The sequence below is a fragment of the Psammomys obesus genome, unplaced genomic scaffold (genome assembly GCF_907164565.1).
Source record: "Psammomys obesus unplaced genomic scaffold, mPsaObe1.curated_primary_1811, whole genome shotgun sequence".
Lineage (NCBI taxonomy): Eukaryota > Metazoa > Chordata > Mammalia > Rodentia > Muridae > Psammomys > Psammomys obesus.
In genome coordinates this window covers 11,823,945-11,845,419 of record NW_026592548.1, presented here as the reverse complement: position 1 = coordinate 11,845,419, position 21,475 = coordinate 11,823,945, and the positions used below count along the sequence as shown (strand labels likewise).

The following is a 21,475-nucleotide window of genomic DNA, read 5'->3' as shown; positions in this document are numbered from 1 at the left end:
TATGCCACAATCAAACATGGTTTGCATTTTAAATTTGCATTAATTCTTCAACTGTCTAGAAATAGCAATGTATCAAGAGGATCAAACTATAAGTAGTCTGTTCATGTGTATATGGTTGGCAAAGAACAGAGGTTAAACGGTATGCTTTGATGGCAAAACCATGCCTTTCTTATTAGACTGTTCTGGCACATCTTTTCGCTGCTACCGTGCTAAACATTTCATTGTGCATATCAGAAAAAGACAGAGGCTCAGTATGCTTTTGTTCTGACAAGATAATATTGGTTTGATCTGATGATCTGTCTAAGGTTAGGCAACTGTCTTACTAGGGTCTGCCATCCTTCACAGTCAAGGATTAACAGTTCTCTTTTACGTCCACTTGTTTGTTTGTCTGTTTTTCCCTATGACCAGATTCAAAAAAAAAAAAATCAAGGCTATTTAATATACTCTAAAATAGGGTGCTTCTCCACCCTGTTTTACACCCTCCCTTTCTATTTTTATACAGTACTGGATCTACCCCTTTAAAAAGGCTTCCAGGGGTTTGGGTTTAGTTCCACAACATTCCCCACCCTTAAAGTGAGCTTCTTTTAAGGAAACTAATTTCAGTACCAGAATTCAGAAACTGAGGTGCAGTATGGGCCTGCCGTTTAATGTTTATAAAATACTCCTCACAGACTGGGGAGAGAAAACCATCAATGGCAGAGCCGAGTGGGACCCATGCTCGTCCCCCGTTTTCTTGTCTTGCCCTGATTAATGCCTTACTCCACAGAGGGAGAGTTCACATCCGGGACTACAGCAGACCTAAATTTTACCCTCAGGCAGAAATCTGATTTAAACATCTTTATTTAAAGTGACATTTGTCCTCCTCCTTTCAACTGGTTTCCCTAGAAATTCCAGGAAGTTGACTTCATGACCTAAAAACAGCCCGCTGGCTTTTGAGCAACACTTGTGACTATTCTTGAAACTGGGTGAAGCAGAATGAATCAAGGTGGCCATAAAACAGGTGCCCAGCTATCTGAGGCGATGAAGCCTGCGCCACTTTATTGCACTAAGAATTTAAGATAGAGAATTCATACTCTAGCGTTGGTGATAAAAAAGAAATCCTAAAATGTTCCTGTGGCAGCCCTTTCTTCAGATTCCTAAAATCATGCGTAGCATTTCATGACACAGATTCAAAATATCAACTGATCAAAAATTCTAGAAAACCAACCTCTACAAGAAATGACAACACCCAACCGTAGTTTCCTGCATGCTATGAAACTACACTGAAACTCCCATGAAAGTAGGAACAAAACGAGAAAAGAAAAAAAAGGACGCATTAAAAAAAAAAATCACCCAGTAAGCAAACACATGCATATTACAGCAGAAGCCGACACCCTCACACTGCAAAGCATGGTGACTTTTCATATTATTAAGGGATTTCCACACTGCTGGCAAGTTTCTAGTAACCAAGGTAATCTAATTTCTGTCGCTTTTCAACCTAAATTGATTTTTTTTTTCTTTTAGCTGTTCTGGTAATTGAACAAATGTATACAAGTGTGATGGGATTTTACATATAACCACACAATGCATAAAGTCCTCTAGGAAGACAAACAGTATGGCTTCACAGAGCTGTATTTCTGTTGTAATTAAACAACTTGTATCTGAGTTTGCTTTGTGCTTTCCAGACATTTCCAAAGCATCTCCCATAACTGCACTCTATTTGAAGGTATTATGAATTCAGTTCCTCAAACTTATTTTTTTCTAGGTAGTATTTGCTTGTCAAACAAAAGAGGAGTTTTCTATGGGGAGCAAGGAGGGAGAGAAATAATAAGCTTTTCAAAACTTATTGTACTAAAATTTGCTTTAGAAGTATCCAAATCACGGCCTGCATTAGTCCATCAGACCAATGACCTAAAATTATTGATTTTTTAAAAGTATTTTTAGCTGATTGGACCTTCCTATTCTTATAGCCATGACTTGCCTAAAAATAACTACTTCCATCAAAATTACATTAAGGAATTTCTCTAGTTTATAGCTCATGCTTAAGGAAACCTACATGCCAGACTCAAGTGGCTAGCTGAAGTCTGGTGGGTCCTAGTTACTCCTTGTTTGTGACTACACCAGATCAGTACACTAAGCGTTATGACTCACAGTACCTAATGTCCATAATTAGCCATCTATCTTTATATCAAACAAACCATTTCCTTAAGCTGTTTCTTAAAGCATTAAAAAAAAAAAAAAGTCGCTACTTCACCCAATCTTTGAGAGCATCTCAGGCAAGTGAAGATTTTACAGAATAGTCTCACTCTATTTTTCTGATAAGATCACTCTAATTATAGTAATCTAATGATTAAGTACTTTTTAAACCTTTAATCAAGAATTATTTGCAGAGATGAGTATTTGGGTAGGCCTGAAGAACTAGTGTTATGTAACAGAAAGGCTAACCAACCTATGATTTTCATCTAGCTTTCAAGTAGAAATGTTTTAATCTTTGTTCAATATAGTTCCAAAACAGTTAGGGACTGAGGCAACGTGAACTAGGAAGCACAGGAGCCGAGCTGACCAAGGTGTCTACCAGAATCCACGCTCTTTTTAGGCCCAGCGACAAAAGCTGCTGTCGTGAGTACTTCACCAAAACCTTCAATTTAGATAAGCATGCTTGTAAAGACCCTTCCTCCATAAACATGGACCTTATTTCTAGCACATATTACTTTGAAAATAACTGTGTTTAGTTTTATAAGGATCTCCTTTGCTGAAAAGCAGGTAGGTGTCAAATGAGCCCTTTGCCCTTCAAGACTCAGAAGCACATACAAAAAAGCAAAAAAACAAGATCCCAAAGGGTAAGCCTCTTCCAGGGAAATTTCTAAAAATAGCCTTTGCAGGATGCTCAAGTTCTTCTATTCTCAAAACTGTACTTGACTCTTAACCAAAATCCACCTAACCTGAGTTCTAATTATCAACGCTTAAGCAAGTGATGAAGATTCTGTTAAAATCAAAACAGAGCATTCATAGGCAGGTACAGGTTCGCTGACACCACATCTGTAATAAATTTGTAATGCTGTCTCTAGTCCATACCACATCTGTTGATAAACAATCATTTAAATAATTCTTCACAAAAGTTGGGTCAGATAAATATTTTTATAGAAAACAGAGCAGTGACATTTTATTACTTGGCTTTGCAGGTTGATGGTTTCTCTGACCTTCACATCTCCGTGTCGGTTTTCTCATAGCCCGTCTTACTTAAGGACAGTAAAATACCACCTTACATTTTTTAAGGAAGCACACAGGACTTCAGTAATGATCAAAGGAAGCCCTAACCCAGCAAACCTTGGTTTGAAAGCTTTCCGTCCTGCTGCATGTTTTGAGAAACACCCAGAAGCCTGGTGTTTCTGCTGATTGTGGAAACTGCAGCAGTAAAAACTCCAAGTGCTCATCTTAAATTAGGACTCTCAGTGCTGCGTGTGAGATCTATGTATTTATATTCGTTTTTATGACATTCGGAAGTTCTGGTGGCTGCTTTGATGTTCCTCCACTAATATAGCAGAGCAAAAAGCCTGGAAAACAAAAGTTATTTATTGGAAATTCTCACGTCAAAACTTGAAGTAATTGGTTTGTTCTAGCCCACATGATTCAATATTCCGAATTCCCTAACGACCTGCTCCCAGGGATATCTGCATTTCTAAATTCGTTTTCTGTTGCCAACACATACTAACTTAGTGATTGAAAATGGCAGCTGAAGTGCTTCGACGGCACATTAATTTTTCTCTAAGTAGCCCAACTGTGTCATCTAAATACAGAGAAATCTTATTTTCACCACATTTTACACCTTTAGAGATTGGCCAAATTCAAGATCATATTAAAAAAAAAATGAAGAACAATGTTTTCAGGGTAATTTTTGGATAATCACTAATAGCTCTCAAGGATGATATGTCTTTTCCATAACATATTGCACTCAAAGACACCCCTACCCAATACTACAGTACTTCCTTGGCTAGTGAACAAAGCAGATAAATAAGCTATCATAAAATGATTCCAGGGCGATGCTCTCCATTGGAAAGGCACTAAAAACTCATCTTGATCTGAAAACAATTACCACCCCATTAAACAAAAGACTAAAATATTTAAGCAATTAATGGTGGGTTTTCCCCTCTAAAATTGTAACATTTGATAGAATTCATTTCCACTGTTACAAGCTAGGACTCCTAATTATTAGTAAATAATCCTTCCTCCAAGGAAAGAATGTCAGTTCCTGGTCAAAAACAAACATCACAGGTAAAGGAAAGAAAAAGAAAAGAGAAGAGAAAAGAAAAGAAAAAAAGAAGAGAGAAGAGCTTACAATTTTCAACCATTTTCTGTTTATCTTTAAAAATCAGTTTGGAAAAACTAAAGTGAAATAAATGCAAGTTATTTTCCCCAGAAGAAAAGAGTTCTCTCTTGACCTCTCTGCCCTCCACAAATGCCCCACAGACTAGATTCCTATTTCTTTCTTCACTTAAGTTCTGAGCTGCTAAAAGAAATTATTTTCATCTAGCTTTACATTGTGCTTTACAGATGGGGGTAAATTTAAACTGGGTGTTTTTACTGAAAAACAACTTTAAGCTAAACAAAAAGGTGTCTAGGGTTTGACAACTTTTAAAATTACAAAACTGTATCTACACAAAATTGCCTCTATTTAAACACAAGTCATAAAATTTGAGTGTCACTTAGAAACGTTTTCCAAGCTGATACTTGTATCAAAAGTTGTGTTAATAAAGCTTACAAGAGCTTTTAATTCTCGACAAGATCTATTTCCTGTTTATTCCCTATTAATTTAGCAAGTATATAAAAGTTTCCGATGTGTAGCAATGAATGTCTTATCACGGAATAGCTATTGTTGTATAGACTAATTGGACACCCTTCTAATTGTAATAATAGAGCAAAGTGCGTCTTAGAAAAGCGTTAGGTTAGACAGTAAGGCTTTCTCGGTGTTCTACTATGGGCACCCCACGACAGGCAACAGAGACTACCCTAAAACAAAAGGTCACCGTTTTCCTAGGAACAAACCATTTATCAACAGAAAATGATTGTCTCGCCTTCTGCGGGGGCTCCTGAGCAGCACTGTTTTTTAGTTCACATAATTACAGAACAGAGAAAGTTCTCCAGCACAGCCTGAACCCTCCTTCCAGCTTGCACCCTTTACAATTCCCATTGCCCTTTGGGCCTCGGCTTGGAAGCAAATGGAAGACGGGCTGCAGTTTTCTCAATTGAGCTGAGGCTAGGAAACCTTTGATATGCTAATCGTCCCCTTCAAACGGTAAGAATTCACACTTGCATTAATTCAAACAATTTGTGCAGCATGAGAAATGGCACCTCTTTTAGAGCAGAGCAACAATAGGGGAGATGCGAGCCGTCTGAACGAACCCAACAACAGAGCATGCGTTCCTGGGGATTCCATCACGCACCAGTTTGTTGGCCGGTGCAGGCAGGGAAGACAAAGTTGGAAAACACACCTGAACTTAGGCAGATTTTCTTGGAAGGAGTCTCCAAGGATACTTAGGAAACACCAAAGGACACTACATTTAGATTTACCTTTCGCTAGGCTCCAGACAGTTCTAACCAACCTGGATGCTGTCACGGTCACCCCCAAACACTTCTGGATTTCTGTGGACGAATTAGTGCCTCTTTAGCGCCTGTTTCTTAAGGTTACGCGCCACGGACCCTGACTTAGCAAGCGAACTCCCACAGGCAATCATTGACCAGACGGGCGTGCCTTTCTTCAAGGTTGGAACGAGAGGTGGGCAGCGTCAACTCGGAGGGGCAGGCTCGAGACTTGGACTGCAGCGGGAGAAATGAATGAAGCAACTACGGGGAACGCGACGCCCCTGGAAAGGGGGTGCGAGCAGGGGAACCCAGCACCGCGAAAATGCAGAAGATAAAGCAGCGAGGGGGTGGGGAGAGGGGGCGAGGCGCCCTCGGAAACCTGGCCTTTGTAACAGCAACCATCTGGTTGGTGCTAAGGCTCAGGCGCGCCCAGGCTGCCTGGAGAAGCTGCTAAGCAGCCTGACACCTTTCATGAAGCAGGAGGAAAACATTTCCTCCGTCTGAATCTGAGACAGCAGTTTCTATCTGAAGGAGCAGAATGAAGGGGCCAGGAAAGGGGGAAAAGGAGGGACGGCGGGAGGGGGAGGAGTCCCCACACGACGGGGAAAGGCTAAAACAGGCAGCGCAGGACGCTTTTAGAGGACAGGCTGAACCGAGGGCTACAGACAGCCAGGAAGACGCACGTGCCTCGGCCTCGGCTCGGGGACAGCCCCGCACTCGCTAAAAGCTCCAGCGATTTTTTTTTTTTTTTCTAACCCAAACCCCGCAGTTCAGCGAGGAGAAAAAAACTTTGCCGGTCCCAAGTGCAGGGTCCTGCATACTCAGGGACGCCTTCTCGCTGTGGATCTCCCTCGTCCGCGTGGCGGCGGGTCTCAGATCCAGGAGCTCACGCCCGCGACCCCGAGGGTTCCCCTCTTTGCATCGCGCTCCCCCCACGACTCCTTCTCCCTGCTGTTTTCAACCTGAGGCTCGCACTGGACCCGGCAGGCTCCCCACCCCAAAGGCAGCCGGGAGCCCACGCCCCTTAACTTCTTCTGCAGGCCCAGCGCGGCCCGCTGCTGCCCTCTCACTGCGGGTCCGGGAGATTCTCTGCCCTGGCTCTGGCCCGCCGAGTCCCCGGGCCCCGCCACGCTCGGGCTCCGCGGCCGGGCTCCCCTGGCCACCGCAGCCCGCCGCCTCTAATCGCTGCCAGCCTCAGCGCCGGCGCGGCCACAGCTGGCTGTGCTCTGCTCTCATCCTCGCCCCTCCGCGCCACCTGACCAACAAGAAACGACGGCCCGCAACAACTCATCCGAGCCCCCCCCCCCCCCGCCCCCTTCCCAGGGACTCGCTCCCAGCGACAACCCACGGACGAATCCCCGCCGAGCCTGGGGCCCAACACCTGGAGCGGGACAGCCCGGCGGAGGGCTCACGGCAGTCCCCTCCCGAGTCCCGCTGCGTAAAGAACCAAGGGCACCTTCCGGTCCCCAAGCTTTTTAGGACTCTCCCCTACCCCCCCCCCCCCCCCCCCCCCCAAAAAGCAAGGTTAGGCTGGAGCTGCCTCGCAAGCCCGCGCGCCCCCGCCTTCTAGGTCCCCAGCAGCCAGCTTGATTCCCGAGAGCGTGACAATAGCCGCACGCGGCCCGGCAAGCCGGCTGCACCGCAAAGAGTTCTGCGGATCGATGTCGGCGGGAAGGGCTGCGCACGAGTGGCCAGCGCGGGTCTGTCCCCGCGACACGGCCACCTCCACGCCGTCAGCCCCATCAGGAGGCGCCCAGCAAACAGGTCGCCGAAGCCAGGCATAGAGGCACATTGTTGGCGCTTACCTCGGTGTGCGAGCGCGCCCCGGGGGAGGGCCGAACTGGCGCGGGGAGCCGCGCGGGGGACACCGGCGAGAGAGAGGGGCCGAGGAGGGCGGCGCGGGGTGCTCCGGGTGGCCGAGCGCGCGCGGGGAGGCGGCGGCCGCGGCTGGCGGGCCGGACACGGCGCTGCGCGGCTCTTCGGCGTGTCCTCCGGCTCGAGTCTCCACCGCGGTCAGCCGCCGAGTCCAGCCAAGCAGCCCAGCGGCCCGGGCGGCTGCCGGGAGGTTAAGTCAACATCTTCCCGCAGTTTCCCACACGCTGCTCCGCGACACCGGGGGGGGAGGGAGGGGGGAGCTTTGACCCCACTCGCGCGCGCCCACCGATGCACGCTCCCTTCGGAGCCAAAAATCGAAATTCAAAACCAAAAGATGCGGAGATGAGAGAGCGAGGCTGGCGGAGGTGCGCAGACCCGGGAGTCCCCTAGCAGTGGCGGGAGAACGGCCGCCGGGGAGCGAGGCCAAGTCCGTCAGTCTGTCCGAAGACCCGAGCGCTGGAGCAGCGCCGGCAGGACCTGCCTCCGGCGCACGCGCCGCCCCTGCGGCCTGGGGCACGACTCTGCCGCCGGCCCTTCTTCACGTGTCGGGTCTCCCGGCCTGGGTAGGGGGCTTCCGCGGATGCAGGAGGCGAGGAACTCGGGTGCGGGGAAAGCGACGGGAGGAGCAGGGCAGAGCTGGGCCGATGCACAACCGCGGAGGGAGGCTGGTCCCCTCAACAATTGCCAAGAATCCTCCGGTAAGCTCCCGATGGCGCTCGGGCACCTCTGCGTGCGTGTGCGTGTGTCTGAGTGTGTGCGTGTGTGAGTGTGTGCGAGTGGGTAGAGAGAGTGAGAGCTGGAAGAGAGCGAGGAGAGCAGGGAGCGAGAGGCGGGGGAGCCCGAAGTCCTGACACGGACTCAGCGAGGGCTGAACTGGAGTCACCTCCTGCCTCCTTCTCCTCCTTCTCCTCCTCCTCGTCAGTCCCCACCCCCAGCCCCCCCCCACCCCGAGACTGCTAATCATATAAACATATGAGCGCGCACCGCGGCGCAGCATCCGTTTCTCCCTCCCGTGTTTGCCAGCCGAAGGGCTTGTGCAAACTCCAAAGAAGACAAGCAGCTGAGTACAAAACGCGGAGCAGATAATCTAGACTCATTGCGCCCAATGGCCATTTTCCACTCCATTGGAGCAGCTGCGGCGACGGGGCGCCCGAGCGCTGGGCAGGAGGAGGAGGAGGAGGAGCGAAGGGGACACTTACAGGCGATCTAGCCTTTCGAGTGGTGGTGGCGACGGCCGAGCAGCCGCCCCAAGACTGGCCGGCCGGGACTCGGCCCGGTGGGGCGGCCGCGGGGCTTTCCGGGAGGCGCTGGTGGCGGTGGCGGCGGGGGACGCGCGCGCACGGCCGCGGAACGCGCCCTAGAGGCGCCCGCGCAGGCTCGGCCCCCCACTTCCTCCCCCTGCCTGTCGGCAAGCGTCCCCTTCCCACACACCCCCAGCCAGGTCGCGGGGTTCGCTATCCAGCCTTCACCCTCGGCACTCCGCCCCCCGAAACTCCACTCACGGCGCGCCCGCTGCACGCTCGGCAGCCCGCGCGCACACACGCACTTTCCAAACGTCGCTTTTATTTCGGGATCCCGGTGCAGGGGATCCGGGAGAGCTCGGCATTCCGGCGGCTAGGGCCGCTGGGGCCTGCAGCTCGGGACCCCGCTCCCAGTTTCCCTTTTCCCCTCCCGGCCCAGGAGCTCACTCCTAGCCAGTACTGCGCCCCGGCGCTCTGGACGCGTGTTTTACCCACCCCGTCTCCAGGTTTTCTCAGCTCCGCGCGCCCCGAGCCGGAGGCCCCGAAACTTTTAGTTTCCGCAGCCCTCCTTTTGTGTGACTGCTCGCTGGAGAAAGGAGGTCTGTTCGCCGCGGCTGCCTCCGTCCGGCTGCGGCGCGCAGGGGACGCTCCAGGGCTAATGCGTCTTTGATACCTGAGATTTCCGGCGCGCTCGTTAACGAAAGTTACATTTTTTTTTAATTGCGATGACTTTTCTTTGTAGTTACATAGAGCTAGCTAAACTTTGACTTTATTGACTATATTTCACAAGAGCTTTCTGTTTGTTTTTGATTAAACTCACCAGGATATGCAACGGAAGGAAAAGAGACTGCAAGGTTTTGCTCGCTAGAACATTCATAGTCCTCCTAGGTCTGGTTCCCCCGTTTCCTTATATTGAATATGCTCTTGTCCTCTCTGCTGACAGTGTCAGCAAAGGACAGAAACAAGCCACAACAATGTCATGCTAGGAGAAAATAAATAAATAAATAAAGATTAAACGTTTAAAAACTGAGTAAACGTCATTGCCTGGAAGCTAAAAACTAAACTAAAATCAAATCAAATCTGTTTTTTTTTTAATTAGAAGATTTCTGAGCAGAAAGCAGTAGGTTTTCCAATGTATTCATAAACTACTGTGTGAGCTAATGAATGCAGCCATTTGCCTTCGAAAGGCTGATTCTCCCAAGTTTGAAACCTCTAGAAAACTGGGTGAAATTTGAGCTTGTTTGCTTTCAGAAACAATATGTACTTTTTGTTACAGCGGGTATATTGCAGTCACCACACTTCGGAAATCATTCCAAACAATGTTATTAAAATGTCAACAGGAGATTGCACTGAAGACTTGAAGATTCTGAATATCAATTAGCATTTGCATTTTGTCACAGAGCCAAATATTTGCAGCACTAAAGTCATTAAAATACTGGTCAAATGCGTTCTTGATTGTACAAAACCTGAAGATAAATGTGCATATAGCTCAGATTAGAAAGAGACTTTCCTATGATCCCGTTTCTTCTACTGTTGTTAGGGTGCTGATAAAACGAGCTACCTGGAGCACTTGCCCTTTAAAGTACAGACACTTTCCACTTGGAATTCCTTAGATAAATCAGTTCAAATTGCCATCTGTGCAGAGTTAAAGTAGTCTGGAAAATACACACCTTTGCAGAGCTCTTGCAAAATATTACAGGGCGCTGAAGTTTTCCCAATAGTCAAAAACTATACGAAGAGCTGGTCCACCTAGGAGAATTAAGTCTGCCTACTTAAAGCAGCTGAAAAGAAAAGCAGACCAATGCCTCTCAGACTTCAAAGATCATTAATATCACATTCTTTTTTTTTTAAAAAAAAAATGTTTTATTTGTGAGTGTGAAACACAGTATGTCAAACTACTAATAATTTGCATTTGCCAGAAAAATGTAGCCCTTTCCTTTGTTCGGCTTTGAAGGTTTTCATTCATCTGGCCTGATTCACAGGAAGCCCCAGTGAGTGCACAGACCCGTCTAATCCTGTTTTCTTTGGGGAAGCAAAACTTAGCCTGAAGTTTTTATTTAGTGAGCTTAGTAAGTAATCAATAGACATTTTTGCCTGAATTAAGCTGGCCATATGTTGGCTCATTTATTTAATTCTCTCAGAAAGAATTTCTCAAAGAAACCACTGTCTACATTTCATAGGTCTGATACTCTTTGAAGCCCAGGACATAAAGTGAGTCACTCTCCACTATGTTTCTAAGGAGACAACATCACACACACACACACACACACACACACACACACACACACACATCCTTAGCAATGTCTCTTCCCCAATATGTCTTAAATATTAAGGAATCTTTATTGTTTCTCTCTTGATTATATAACATAATAGTTGAACTTTCTGTGTATGTACAAGGAAGAATTGGCAGAGCAATCAATTCAATATTTCAGTCTTGAAATATTCAAGATTAAGCTGTTAGCCACAGCCTGACATTGAAAAGGAACAGTTATGTGATACATTCCACAGAGCCTGTTCACATCCAGAAAACATAGTTTACCTGACGCTTCATGACAATTCAGAACACAAGCTCTAGCAATACAGGTGTCATGGTAGTTTAAAAAAAAAGAGTGAGTTGCTAAACAGCATCTACAGATGTAAGGAATGTCAAGGGAATTGGGGTGTGTTATTTGTTACTAAAATCCAATAGATGCAACTACTCAATTTATATTATTATTTAAGTAATGTCAAATCATTGACTTCTTCATTATAATTGCTAATTGTTTTTTAATAGATTCTACAAAGGAGACACCCATTTCCATTTGTTTTATGTTAAATCAACATCTAACCACTCATGGTGACTTCATTCAAAGCAAACAGAAGGGATTCATTAGCTCATGTGGTTGGAGAGATTGATGGGCTTCAAGCATCTTACCATACATGTTTTCCCAACTGTAGAGATGCATGTTTTTAATTTAAACAACTTCAAGAAACTAGAGATCATTTTATTCAATAGACTCATGTATTTCTGATACCAAAATCACGTTAATTTTCAAAGCTATTTGCCATCCATGTTTCTTTGTTTACAAGGAAGCAATCAGGTACTTGTCAAAATACAAGTCTGAATTGTAACAGTTTAGGTAACAAGCTAGTGGATTTGAAGAAAAATGAAGATGGACAAAGTGGCAAAATATGATGATTGGTATAAGCCGGTAAACCCAGCTGCTAGCTTCTTCATTGACCTGCTGGAGCAAACTTGAGTATAAATTAACCAAATCTAAAGGGGACTGCAACAAGACCCTGGAACTTGACAGCGTCAAACTGCATGAAGACTCAGAACTGCCCCACTGAAGAGAACCATCTCAGAGAGAAAGCTGGGTCTGTGATCAAGAATACATGTTTACCTGAGAAGTTGAAAAAAAGTACAGAAGAAACCAGGCATAGTAGTGACACCTTTAATCCTAGCACTTGGGAGGCAGAAGTAGGCAGATTCCTATGAGTTCAAGGCCAGTATAAACTACTCAGTGATTCCCTGGACAACCAGTGAGTGATCCCGAGTGTGACCTTGTCTCAAAAACAAAACAAAACAAAACAAAATAATAATAATAATAAAATACTTTAAAAGTTTTAAAAAGAACAAACAAAAAATTTGTAAGACTACTCCACTTTCTAGTAAAAGTAGGAAAAAAAAATAATTAGGTTATAGCCTAAATTGGACTTGGTCCTCTTCTTGATCATTACTATTTGGTGCTTGGGGGTGAAGCTAGGCTCCCTGCTCTAGATAGCCCCCACTCTAGAGGAACTCAATGCAGTGAGAGTCATGAATTTAACTAGAACTGGTTGAAAGTTACTGGCTTTTTTTTTTTTTTTTTTTTTTTGCCTTGCTATGCATGGAGCTAAAATGAAATCAAAACTCATTTTCCATGAGACCAGAAACATATGAAAGCATTTGGCAAAGCCAGTAAGTTTTTAATTATTCTCTCAGCTCTCTGGGCTCAGTAAATTTTGCCCAAGAAGGCCAAACCTTACCTAAAAGAATTCAAGACAGTTTCAAAATTCAGAGTAGTGAAAAGCATAATATAAATATGATTATGGTATGCTATGCTTAATGATAGTATTTAGAAGATACAATCATATGCATTTTAAGACCATCATTTTATAATTAATACTTAAAAAAAATCCACCCTTATAAGTGGCTGTAAGAGTTTTCCTATATGTGTCAAGTGTTTAAATGTGCATAGCTATCTGTAAAGGATAATAAAGTTTTATACCGTTACAATTATGAAACTTGAAAGCAAGCAAATTAAAAATTATATCCCTTATAATCATTGTTCTACTGGGTTTCTCATAAGTCAGTCTTTCTTTTCCATAGATTGTTCCCATAATCTTGTTAATCTCTGCACTGTGAGGCTTTTCTCTAATTGGGCCTTATAGATCTTCTTCTATCAATGCTTCTGTCAAACCAAGGGTAACCGCACTGGTTTAACAAAACCCTCCGTCCGAACCCGCAGTCATCATCGTGTTCATGACACACATCCTCAAGCACATCCTCTTGTTAATGTGTAGGTTTTGAAATGAACAGTCTCCCATTCTTTTTAATGTGTATACACTTTACGACTGTCAACCATGAAGAAGAGATTTCTTTAGGTTTCTTTAAAATTCTTGAAGTTAAACCAAGATGCAAGTCTCTGCATGTGTCATTCCTGCTAAATTGTCATACACACATCACTTGGGTGCAGAACAAAAGCAAAGAGATGTTGAGCTGTGGCGGCAGCTCCATGCTGAACAGCAGCCCTCAGAACCCTCGCTATGGGATTTGCCATGGCTCCTGGAATGTAACTTTGTCTATTCGTATTGCTGCCCACTGCAGTATGACTGAACTTGCTAAAGGCTCTAAGAGTCAGAATGCAAACTCACAGATGCCCCCTGTGAATTCTAGAAGGTCAAAGATATCATTCTGTAGTTTTTCTGATGTTTTCAGAATCAAACTAAGCTCTTACAGCTCTACAACATGAAATAGTTGTACTAAGAGTTTTACTTTTTTTAAAGTAAGTAAGATTTATTTCGCTTTTTAAAATGGTTTAAATTGTGAAACATGATGCTCTTTTACTCTGGCTTTGTTTGATGTTATGATTGATTTTACTAATACTAAATTTTCCATGTTTTATTTTCTTATTAATATAACTGTTATTTTTCAACTCTATTATATTTTGAGACAGGATTTCAGGTAGCCCAGGTAACCTCCGACTGAATGTGTAGCTAATGGCTGCCTCAAACTTGCGACCCTTCTGCCTCAGCCCCTGTACTTGTGTGAACCACCATGCCCCTTTTATGCAGTGCTGGGTGCTGAGCCCGAAGACTCCTGAGCGCTAGGCAAGAACTCTCCGAACAGAGCTACAAAAGCAGCGCTTTTGTTTTTCAAGATACTTATCTTTTTTTATTTTGGTAAGAAAAAATTTGAGCACGTGAGAGCCTCAATAGTTATTTGCAAAGTCAAGTCCTGTGTTGATTCTTGATGCTATCATATAGTTTCTTGATAAGATATTAAAATGTTCCCATCTTTCCACAATAATTTAAATCATTCCATTGAGTTTTCAGCCCATTGCAACTCTTTGCAGTTCATCACCTAAGCCTTAGACTACACAATGACATTGTCAGCACATGCTTTTGTGATACATGAAACTATATTAGGAAAGAATAAATTTTTCTCTAAAACTAATACTGAAATTTAGAAACATAATGAATATTACTTGCATCTCTGAAATTGTGCAGTAATGATGGGATTTTATTTTGTGAATATTTTAAGTATTTTGATTTTTAAAAATATCTTTTTTTTTTTTTTTTTTTTTTTTTTTTTTTTTTTGCTTTAGGTTAAAAGTAAAGCACTATTATAACCCATGCAGCCACCGCACATGAAAAAGGCCCTGCTGCACTCTTGCCTGGAGAAGTATTCTACGGATGCTTTTGTGTGTTTCTCTGAATTATCTAGCCTCTAATTCAATTGTCCTTCCTACCAACATCATAGATTGCAAGAGATCTAAAACAGATTATCAGTGTGCCAAGAGTCCTTCGTCTTCACTATGGAGATGTAATTATGGCGCCAACTTAATTACTACTGTGTCCTTACTACTTGAATTAATGGCCCAAATGCAAACCATGTATTTTAAATTGTTCAGACGATATAGATTGTACTGCAAGAAAAACTAATTTCCTGTTTGTTATCTAATGGTAATTGAAACACAATAATTCATTATGCTACTAGGTTATTGTTGTATATGAAGTGACAAGTCTCAGAGATAAAGGTGGTAGATATAATGAGAAAAAAAACAGTTTTTAAAAAACAAAATCAGAGAGAAGTTGAATACAAATGTCTGCTATAAAATATAAATGGACAAGGAACCCAAGATTGAGAATTGTTTTTAAATAATATGAATCCCAAGGGAATATTACTTCTTGGGATGCTTTTGTGTGTTTTTCTGTATGTGTGTATGCAATAAATAAATCTACATGTTTTCAAATAAAGAATTTGAGAAATACCTGAGATAATGAAATTTGACATTTTCATGCCATTATTCAATGTGTACTTTCTCTCCAATGCCCTATTGTAAAATGATTTTAAAGTTTATGTACATATACGCATATATGCATATGCACAATAAGCTATATTATGAGGTATAGATTCAAGATGGTAAGAATGGTGTAGGCTTATGTATTGACATTGTGTAATGTCAAAAATAGATACTGAATTAAGTATTTAGAAAACTGCCTTTAACTACTTGAGTAAATTTATAGGTGTTTCAAAATCAGTTATAAAATATTGTCCCTCAAAACGGAAGCAAGTTTATCTTTGCTTAAACTTTCCAGTTAACGAAAGAAATGTTTAAGTACTCTATAGTTAGATTATTAGCATCTACAAAACTGAAACAGATGCATGTCTTAATATACCATTAAATTTATGATATACATAGAACCCTTACGTAGAACTGATGGAAGGCTGGTACCTCTAATTTGCTCTAGATTTATACTAACCTGATCTGGTTTTCGTAAGTACTGAAACCCTTTAAATAAGATTAGAAAGCAGTTGTGCCCTGTGTGATTAAAGATGCAATTCCCATTGGGGTAATGAGAAAAGTTAGAACATGTTTCTTTCTTTATGGGTGTTTCTATAATAAACAAGACTGCCGTACATTATATATTTTTTGTTATTATGATTTCCTTGTTTTTAATTATAAAATAAACCAACTGAGTTTCAATGGAGTCTCAAAATGAAACTGTGCCAAAATTGAGCTGAAGAATGTGCACTGAACTTCATAAAAATCCTTAAAATTGTTCCCAGGGTTTTGAGGTCTTGGGGTCTTATTGTACAAATACTAGTTCATGATTTTCTAGTGCAGAATATTGTCTTGATTTAGACCTGTACAAAAGAAAATCTTGCAGGCCTGATACACTTTAAACCTATACAATGACATGAATAAAACTGTTCATGAGTGATGATTGCTGGATTCATATAAATTACAAACAGAAAAAAAAAAAACAGGCTCTTTTATCTCTTACACAAATAACATTTGCAGCATGATTTAAAGGTTCATTTGGTAAACTGCAATATATCACCTTCTAAGCCTCAAATCTGTAAGAATGTTTTGCTTTAAATAATGAGAACACTGTTTCCTTAAAAAAAATCAGTCAGAAAATGTTAATACAAATATCAATATAAGCATATATGTATATATTTGTGTATATACAAAATAAGTGCATACAAAAGTATTAATTCATTAAAAGTTTATCTCTCATAAAAACTTTATTAGCCCTTGAAGTCTTTGTCACTTCATATAAAATGATTTATCTTTTGAATAACAAGGTTTCATTAATCTGTTTGACAAAGGAATTTTTGAATCATGTAAATAATTTATTTGGATGAATTATTTAAGTTCTGTAAAATATATATGTGAACACGTGTATGTATATATCCATATCTATGTATCCGTGTTCTAGGACAATATTGCCGAGACAATACTGTGTAGGGTTCTGATGCCCTGTCCTTGACATCAAAAGTGTGGCTTGGTGTGGCTGCCGTGGAGGAGGTCTTTGATCACCCACTGCTACCGCAAGACCCCTGGTAAGAGGCCATTTGTGCGCCTTTTGGCAGCGCATGATGCTCTCACGTCAGAGAAACTTACACATTATTTTCTGTATTCATTTTCAATTTTGCATTTTGGCTGAAATTGTAGGCTGACATAATTTTCGACATGTAAGGATAATAAAGGCAATTACTGGGCCGTCATAGAAAACTGCTTTCCTCAGTGTGCTGCTGTAGGTGCTACTAGAGAGTGGCAAACAGTGCCCTCCCCAGAAAATAAGTTATCTGAACAGATATGCCTGCAAGAGCAGTAACAACAGACAGCAACCAACAGTGTGAACAGTACACAAAGCCAAAAGGACAGGAGGATGTTTCTAGTATGTTCAACAGGCATGCCATTCAGAAACTCTCACTGTCCACTATTTCTTTACAGACTAGTCACATAAATTATTCACATAATTTTTCTCAACTTAGTTGTTTTTTTTTCCTCCAAAGATGTGTGTGTGTGTATGTGTTTCACAAACAATGCAAACAATTACCACAAATTTGGAAAAGTTACAAAATGTATTACAGCTTCTTATCGATTTTAATTTTAAGCATGCAAGAAAGTTAGCATTTGAATCAAGTCTTTCCTCCGCCAAACATATTTATTCTCTTTTGCCCGCTATATATGTCCCTGCTATGATAAACTCCATCCTGTTGGATGTTCTTTATTTGTTTTCTTTCTTTCTTTATATTCTGTAGGGTACTCTTCTCCCTGTTTTCCTCGTTTAGGGTGAGTTAATTTAATTTTCATTTCTGTTTCAGAGCACAAACCTCTTAACACACTCTTTTGGCTTTCCACTTGTCAGAGAGGTCTTAATTTTACACATAAATTGCATTGCATTATTGTGGCATTTGGTAAACTTGCAAGTGCCTGTCTCTCACTTATAGAAAGCCCACCTGTAACACTTGCCACTTCACACTTGTTATCTGCTCTGCTTAAAGCCCGAGAAAGACTAGGGAGCCGCCAGCATATAGTTGTAAAAAGGCATTGTCCTAACAAAGTTAGACTATGACATCCTGGTGTGACAACAGTCCTGAAAGAAGTCTTTATTTTTAAAGTATACATTTATAAATTAAGAAGAAGCAAAGAAAGAGAAAGTAGGAAAGAAACCACCACTCAGGAAGTTCTTCTCTGACAGCACTGACCTTTTGCCCACATCCTGGGATGGAACCTAGAGCTCTTCCCTTCTATGCTTTAGGCCAGCTCTTGGCCTCTGAGCTATATCCTCAGTCAATTCACATTTTGTAGACTTGACTCCAAACTCTACATAACATAGGAAGTAGTAGGATTACCTACCGCTCAGAATAGCATGATGTGCACCAACCATTGAGGTAATTTGGAAACACGTCACCTGGTCTCAGAAGTCTTCAGCAGCTGTAGTTGTTGCTTGTGGAATAAATGTGGAGTTACACTATATGGTTTAGGTCAGTGTGAAGGTTATATGGTTCATACATGACAGCACTTTAGCTGACACAGATATTAGAAGTAACATAACCCAGAAATCTTGCAAGAATATATTTAAGCATACATACCATTGTTACTTATTAACAAATGGAATAAATTTACTTAAATGGCTTGTTTTAGTCAGTTCATTGAAACATTTTTGTAAGCTATTTGTAAATTTTCACGTAGTGGTGATTGCAATCAAAATTTGAGTGATTTCCAAAAATTAATTCAATAAAAATGTTATAGTTGAATGTGTATGGTTTTTTTAAGTAAAGATAATTACAAATAAGGGCAATTTGTTAAGGGGGTTTCTAGTTTCTGCTATATTAATTTATCGTTTGTATGCATATGCATATGCATGTCCTTCTCTCTGTCTCTCTCCGCCTCTGTCTGTATCTCTGTGTCTCTCTGTCTCTGACTGTGTGTGTGTGTGTGTGTGTGTGTGTGTGTGTGTGTGTGTGTTGAGAAGATGAGAAATCACACAACTAAGACAGTGCTTATTGAACCCTGAGTTCAGCAAAAATGGTAGTGGCCTTACCACTTCACAAAGAACAGCCATTCTCCCTCGTACCCTTCCTGTCTCCGTGACTGTCATGACACAGGGGAACCTCGGATATTGGACTCAATGGGACTTTTCATGGTTTCTGTTTTTAACCCCAACACTCAGGTTTATTTATTTATAATTGTATTTATTTTATGTGCTTTGGTGTTTTGTCTGACACTGTGAGAGTGTCAGATCGGGGAGTTACAGATAGTTGTGAGCTGACATGTAAATGCTAAGAATTGAATTTGGGTCGTCTGGAGGAGCAGTCAGTGCTCTTAACTGCTGAGCTACCTCTCCAGCCCCTACTCAGGTTTTATTTGAAGACAGAACATTTTTGACAAATTGTAAAGATGCTAAAGAGCATCATACTCCCATCTTAGCTCACTATTACTTCCTAAATTGCCAAAGCCAGAAACTTTACCTCTGGGAGCCAGAAATGCTTTTTAACTATTTTTTTCCAGACCACTAGAAATTGTGTTACTGTTATCTTAAATAGAAAAATAATTAATGGACATTTCCAGAGAAGCAGACATTGTTCTGTCAGTTGACATGCTGGTTTTGTTACAATTCTTGGTTTTGCATTACAGCTTCTTCATGAAATTCTCCTGAAATATAGTCCATCATGTCAAGAAAACCATACTGACACTCCCTGTACTTGTCTTTGATGATTGGGAATTTTGGGTCTTCAAGAACTATTATGACTATTATGTTGCCTATGACTCATCTCTGTCTATTTTGATTTAATTTGTTCTTCACCCCAAGAGCTTCTTAGACTGTGTTACATATTATCAGCTATTAGTGTAGCAATCCTCAGATGTTACAAACTATTGGACAGTTTGTGTGTGGCCAACAAATACAGTTTGCTTGCCCCATCAATATAGCATCAGGTAGACTTTTGGGTTTTAATCTGTCATTTGTCAACTTAAAAATGAGATTGGGGGCTGGGAATATAGCTCAAGGGTAGGACACTGACCTAGCACATGCCAGGTCCTAGTTTGGGGGAACAATTAAGAGATTATGTATTTCCAGCTTCTGGGGCTTGGGGCAAAGGTAACTGAGAGCATGTGATATTCTTAAGCTCACAGCAACCTTGAGTAGGGGAGGTTTCTCTTGGCAAACAAATGTGCAGGCACCAACCTACAGCGTTCTCCATGAATCCTATTGTCCCCTCCAGACCTAGCAAAGCATTTCCTGCCATGTGTTACCTAGTTTCTGCTATTGTTTCCTGTTCTTTTAGGACGGCATTAAAAGAAACAGAAGTGCATCTTGACCCATGCCTCAATGTGTGCAAAGTGGGAAATCTGAGCAACAGGGCTGTTTGGAAGCTAGGGAGAGAAGGTAAGACAATTGCAAGCCTGAGGACCTAAGTGGGCCTTCAGAAGGCATATAAACACTGGCATAACAGTACTATGTGTTTGCAATCTCAGTGCTGCAGAGGCATAGAGCAGGAGCCCTGCAGAGCCTTGCTAGCCAGCCAGTCTAGCCAAATTGGCAAGCTCCGTATTCACAGACCCACTGCCTGAAATGGAGCACTGACAGTGACCTTTGGCCTCTAGTCACACACATTCACACAAACACACACAGCTACACATGTCAACGTAAGCACACACATGTACACATACAAGCACCCAAGGTCTTTAAAGACTTTTAACCCACTTTCCTTCATGCATTTCCTTTTTCTTCCAGGAACCTATGAGCATCTTAGCTTTAAGCATCAGTGGACACCATTTTATCTTCGGAACCAGCATGTGAATCTCATGAAGAAATGTACTAAAGAGAAGCAAACGTGATTTCCTGTGTTCAAGGGCTCACATGATACTGACACATTTGTACTCACAATTCATGCTGTGAGGCTTTCTGCTTACTAGTTGCCTTAAGTTCACTCTCCTCAGTTTTCTCCTGTCCTGAAGGCTGTTGCCCCCACCCCCAGCCCTCTGATGTCTTCTCCTGCACTGTTTTCATTCTTTGACTACTTTGGTTTCCCTCTGTGTTTATCACAAGCAAATGCTATTTGTCATTATGTTTGCTTCAGGTCATACCCCATAATTATGTTTCACCAACGGAAGACACATGAAAGAAATCAGACACTTCCACCCAACAAACAGAAGCAAACAAGCCTCTAAAGGATTATTACAAACTGCAGAGTTTAGTGGCCATTGCTTAACAAATGAGTAAGTATCATGGCAAAAACAGCTAAACACAAAATGTTGTAAGGCAAACAAACTAAGTTTTCACTTAAAACCACAAGTAATTGATAGCCCCACCCATACTAAGAGTCTATTTTTCAAAGGACAGTATTTACTTAGAATCCAGACAACCTACAGAATCTGAGTTAAGAATAATTTTCAATATCTCAATTCAGGATGTTTCCTGTTTGCATCATTGATGTTACTTTTTTTTTTTTTTTTTTTTTTGGCTTTTGGCTTTTGGCTTTTGGCTTTTGGCTTTTGGTTTTGAGACAGGGCTTCTCTGTAGAGCAGGCTACCTTGAATTCAGATCTGCCTGCCTCTGTCTCCTGAGTGTTGGAATTAAAGGTGTGCACCACCATTGCCAGGCTGATGTTACTCTTAATTTTATTTTATAGTATCTGTTTCCCAGTACAGATTTCTAGCAGGTTAAGACAATTTCTCATGGGATGTTATTGCATCAGGTTATAAGATGGAAAAATGTGATCATCATGAATTATTGCACAAGATGAGAACTATGTG

General features: G+C 42.1%; 1 protein-coding gene and 1 long non-coding RNA gene across 17 annotated transcripts in view; one reads left to right on the top strand and one right to left on the bottom strand.

Moving 5' to 3' along the window:
• The window catches only part of Adgrl2 (adhesion G protein-coupled receptor L2), a 175,329-nt gene extending 167,610 nt beyond the window's left edge, over positions 1-7,719 (bottom strand). For 6 of the 16 annotated variants that reach the window (XM_055614394.1, XM_055614395.1, XM_055614397.1 and 3 more), the window contains exon 1: positions 7,365-7,563. The gene's annotated coding sequence lies outside the window, so the exon portion shown is untranslated. Of the gene's footprint in view, positions 1-7,364 lie in introns of all 16 variants that reach the window. The other 10 variants (XM_055614391.1, XM_055614392.1, XM_055614393.1 and 7 more) reach the window with 5 other exon arrangements.
• Positions 7,720-8,065: 346 nt separating this feature from the next.
• Positions 8,066-20,685, top strand: LOC129682157 (uncharacterized). The gene is made up of 4 exons (XR_008720939.1): positions 8,066-8,132; positions 16,647-16,770; positions 20,005-20,105; positions 20,454-20,685. It is a non-coding gene; the product is annotated as an uncharacterized LOC129682157 (long non-coding RNA).
• The last annotated feature ends 790 nt before the right edge of the window (positions 20,686-21,475 follow it).